The sequence below is a fragment of the Chelonoidis abingdonii genome, chromosome 1, assembly GCF_003597395.2.
Source record: "Chelonoidis abingdonii isolate Lonesome George chromosome 1, CheloAbing_2.0, whole genome shotgun sequence".
Lineage (NCBI taxonomy): Eukaryota > Metazoa > Chordata > Testudines > Testudinidae > Chelonoidis > Chelonoidis abingdonii.
The window spans coordinates 369,959,185-369,964,566 of NC_133769.1; positions in this window are offsets into that span (position 1 = coordinate 369,959,185).

Here is a 5,382-nt window from a genome sequence, read left to right on the forward strand (position 1 = left end):
CATTCATAGGAAGTTGGTAGGAAGTGGCCCAGGGGGGGGCCACCTTACATCAGTGATGGGTATAATAGGTCAGGAGGGGTAAACCTCCGCTGCCAAGTAGCTCCCGACCCACTGCCTTGAGAGAGTGGATGCCTGGGCCATGGTGGTCCCACCTTCACTCTGATCCCAATGCCCCCTTTTGATTTTTCCCTGTGGCTGCACCTGAGATTCACCTCTCTGTGTCCCTTCTCCACCCCTCTGTGAAGCCCTCCCGCTCCTTCTTGCTGAATCCTTCCTCTCCTCCCCTGAGAAGCCCCCACAGCCCACCACTATCTTTGTCTCTCCCCTTCTCCACCGTATCCATGGTGCCTCCCAGACGCTGAGGCATTCACCAAGACCCAACTCCATCCTTCCTTCCACCCTCCCCTCCGTGCCCTGCCACTCTCAGCTTGCTGAGTCCCTCCTCTCCTCCACACCCTTCTCCCATGGCCCCTTGCCCACTGCCTCCTGAGTCCCTCCTCTCCTACACCCCGACCTCCCCTCTCCTGAGGCCCCTATCACCTGCTGCCCACCAGTGAATAACAGAACCATGGGCCTTGGGCTCCTGGACCCCTGTGTTTCAGCCCCCTTGGCTGAGATTCTCCAGCATCAGCAGTCATAACAGCAGGAGGAGTCCCACAGCTGGCCCAGGTATAGCAGCCAGACAGCAACCAAAGAGCAGAAGCATGCAAATTCCATAGACAATGAAGTGACTCAAAGTCCAAAAAAGGAGAGAAAGTGAACCAGGGACACTAGAACAAGCAAAGCTGTGTCTCGGTCTTTTTCATTTACATCTGAATATTACAATACATTTTCATTTTTAGAGTAAAGTGAGCAGGCAGATGCAGTTTTCTACTTTCCTTGCAGACAGTTTTCCAGTGGTTTGAGAGAACCTGCATTCACTGAAAATGGAGTAAGGGACTGGAGAAATATAGGAAAAAAGCTTCTGAAACATACACAATCTGCCATAGACAAGCGGTTATAGTCCCTCTACCATGCTTGTGTCACAGGTGCCTGGGATCCTAATTTGTGTTCCAGGAGTGTATGAGTGTGATGGGTTGTCACCCCTAGGGTGCAGTCTGGGAGCTGTGGGAACTACTGCGCTTCTCTCACCACCCAGCTGGGCTGGCCCTTTTTGTCATTGCTTTGCTGGTGATTCAAACTCTTCAGGCTCTGTTATCACCCAAACCAACAGCAGATGGTGAAGCACACCCAAAATGAGCTACTTGAGGCCTTACATAAGGAGGCAAAATATGATAAGCAGACATGAGCCAATTTCCCTTCTCTCCAGGCTCAAACAGCCCACTGGAGTATAAACCCCAAATTATACTGCTTTGCACTGCACAGTTTCATTAACTATCTGGATGATGGGATGGATTGCACCCTCATCAAGTTCGTGGATGACATTAAGCAGGGGGAGAGGTAGATATGCTGGAGGAGGCTGGGGCACATAATTTATGAGGGAACTGGGGTTATTTAGTGTGCCAAGGACAAGAGTGAGGGGGGATCTGAGAGCAACCTTCAATCACCTGAAGGGGGGTTCCAAAGAGGATGAAGCTTGGCTGTTCTCAGCAGAGGCAGATCACAAAAAAAGGAGCAATGGTTTCAAGTTGCAGTGAGGGAGGTCTAGGTTGGATATTAGGAAACACTATTTCATTAGGAGGGTGGTGAAGCACTGGAATGGGTTCCCTAGGGAGGTGGTGGAATCTCCATCCTTAGTGGTTTTTAATCCTGGCTGGGATGATTTAGTTGGGGTTAGTCCTGCTTTGAGCAGAGGTTTGGGCTAGATGACCTTCTGAGGTCTCTTCCAACCCTAATCTTCTATGATTCTATGATTCCATACCTCTAACCATTTTCATTGCCCTTTTCTGAACTTTTTCCAAATCCAGTAGATCTTTTTAAGGATGAGGTGATCATATCCAATTGCAGTAGTCAAGAGATGGGCTTACTATGGATTCATATATAGACAATATCATATTTTCTCTCTTATTACCTTTCCTTTTTCTAATGATTCCTAGAAGTCTATTACCTTTTTTCACTGCTGCTGCACATTGATTGGATGTTTCAGAAAACTATTCACAATGACTCCAACATCTCTTTCTTGAGTGGTAACAGCTAATTTAGACCCCATCATTTTATAGGTATATTTGAGATTATGTTTTCCAAGGGCCTTTAGTTTCCATTTGTCAACACTGAATTTCACCATCCATTTTGTTGCCCTGTCACCCTTTTTTGTGGGATCCCTTTGTAACTCTGCTTTGGCCTTAACTATTGTGATAAACTCAGAAAGGATGCTGTAAGGGGTGAGGGGATAGAAAAGAGTGCCAGAAGGTTAATAGGCCATCCTTCCTGTCAACTGGGGAGGGGTGACTACATGTCAAGCTACCAGTTGGTGAGTAGCAGCAAGGGAGTAAGCCTCTCCAGGAGGGGAAGCTGCATTCCCTCCCATAAGGGAGAAAAACAAGGCCAAACACTGGCTGAGAGAAGATGGACTGCCCCTGTGCAGCCAAGAGGGACTGTTTTACCCCCAAGCCTGTCTCACCAAGGCAAAAAACAGCTGAGGCTGGTGAGACAAAGGTGCCTTGTCATTCTATCTTGAGTAGTTTTGGATCATCTGCAAACTTTGCCACCTCACTGTTTACCCCTTTCTCCAAATTATTTATATTGAACAGTAGTGGCCCCAGTATACCATCTGGTCCTGGTGACTTATTACTGTTTAATTTATTAATTTGATGCAAAACCTCTTCTAATAACACCTCAGTCTGGGATAGTTTCTCAGCTTCATCACCTAAAAAGAATGATTCAGGGTTGGGACTCTTCCTCACATCCTCAGCCATGAGGACTGAGGCAAAGAATTCATTTCATTGCTCTGCAGTAGCATTATCATCCTTGAGTGTTCCTTTAGCATCTCAGTCATACAGTGGCCTCGCTAGTTGTTTAGCAGGCTTCTGATGTACTTGAAGCCTGTGGATGCTAGAAGCTTGGACCCACTGGTCCTGTTCAGTGATTCCCTCTATGTGCTGAAGGACATCTGTAATTGGCTGTGGCAATGGGCGCGGGATGTTGGTGCTTCATAAATGGCAAGGCATTGGTCCATGCAGAGGAGTGGAAGCAAATGTTCCAATATGTCACCAACAATCCTGGGCTGATATACATCGGTCATGTTCCTAGGCATCACCTCTCCTGATGCCCTCTGGAATTGTAAACGAGACACCTTGAGCAAAACTAATGTAGTGAGTGTGGTGGAGACACTGGGGGCCATGCGGCGACCAGGGCTGGCTCCAGGGGTTTTGCCACTCCAAGCAGCCAAAAAACAAAAAAAAAGCTGTGATCACGATCTGCGGTAATTCAGTGGGAGGTCCTTCGCTCGGAGCTGGAGTGAGGGACCCTCTGCCGAATTGCCGCCGAATACCTGAAAGTGCCACCCCGCTTCGGAGTTGCCACCCCAAGCACCTGCCTGATAAACTGGTGCCTGGAGCCGGCCCTGGCAGTGACGGCTGCAGTCAAACTACCCCGACAGGACCCCAGTAGTCATGCTGGGTATATGGGACAGGATAGACCTACTCTACTGGGCCCATAGCTTTGCACAGGAAGAGGTAGAGAACACTCTTGTTCACCATAAGACGGTCTCCCAGTGGCCACAAATGAAAAAGGATGTAACACATTGGGTGCAAAACTGTTTGGCGTGCGTGGCCAACAACCCCTGAAAAACAGGAGAATCTGAGGGCAGTTGATGGTCCCGCATACAAGTGGATTTCATAGAGGGCCTACCCAGAGGTCCTCAGGGACAGACTAGTCTGTTCAAGGTCATTGATTCCTTTAGTGGGTGGAGGCTTTTCCCATGAAGTCCCATACCACTGCTTAAGCAGCCAAAAGCTTGTTTCAGAAAATTATGTGCTGGTGTGGGACTCCTGTGGTTATTGACGCCGACAAAGGGCACAAGTTCCTGGGAGAAATGTGGACAGCCATACTCCAAGCACTGGGCATTAAGGGGTAGCTGCATATTCCCCGCCACCTGCAGAGCCCAGGGCTCACAAATTGTATGATTCAGAAGGCTCTTAGGAAGGTTCTTCAGGACCAAGGAGGATCATGAGTGGATAAATTAACAATAATCTTGGCAGCCATCCACAGCATACAGCAGCTGAACTCTCAAATCATTCCCTATCCGTTGCTTTTTGGAATTTTAATGGTGCTTATGTGGACCCTGGAAGAGGGCCCCTCACCACCTGTCCCAGAGGAGCCACACCGATTGCGGTGGTACAAACTCCTCCAAGAGGAACTGCCACAGCTGTAGTCGCAGGTAACTGAACAAATCCTGAAGGCCCAAAATAAAATGGACAAGGATCGATCCACTACTCCAGCCCTTTTGAGTGTGGGTGACCAAGTTATGTACCAGAAGTTCACCACTTCCCCACTGGGGGCCTCGTGGGAGGGCCCCTACTTCATTACCAACATGGGAAGCCCAATAGTGATTCAAATAAACAAGGGCCCCCATGGCAAGTGGGTCCACAGGAGGCAGCTTAAGGCTATAGGAACTCCTGCCCCCATAAACGGACTCTGGTGAGGAAGGGGGAAGGAAGGGGGGAAGAACTAAAATATCACTTTTCTGTCTCTCCTCCACAGGTCACTCGTAGGATGCCTTCTGGGATTGACCATGGAAGGGTGGGACCTCCATCTGTACCCACCACCTTGCAAGAGAATGCTGTTGCTTGATATGACCACTGCTCAATGGATTTACCACCCTAAACTCAACAGGTCTCTCATGTGTCAAGATGCAAAATCCTATCCGAAACAACCAGAGGCCCCCTTCCTCCGTTTCCAATTGCTTACACCCAGTGGAAATCCCTTGCCAATCCATGACCCATGAAATATGTTGGACCCACATTCTGGGGGTGACCCATGGATCCTTCATAATTTCCAATTAACTTGGCGGAAAAGCTTTATGCATGCTATGCGCCCCGGGTTCCATGGTCAGAAACAATACAAAATGTTACCATCTGGCTGCAATGGCAATACTCCAGTGGGAGTGAGGGGAATCCCCTCAATAGCCCTTGGTTAAATAGAATGTATATATATCATGACCGGCCAGGGGCCAGGGGCCAGGAACTCTTGTGAAACATTTTGACAAAACCTTTTATGGCAAATTGCTTGTACTGTTATGCTGGGTCTCGTGCTTTCTCTTCTTTGGGGAAGGTTCAGGGCGCCATTGCTTACCTCTGAACCAGTATTTTAATTTCCCCACTAGTATCCTTGAGGAGAGGAGTGGAGAGGGAGGGACCTGGGCCCACCCTCTTCTCCAGGTCCCAACTCAGGGGCCCTGAGGTTTGTGGTGAACCACTTGAACTAGCGGTTCCTTCCCCTGGG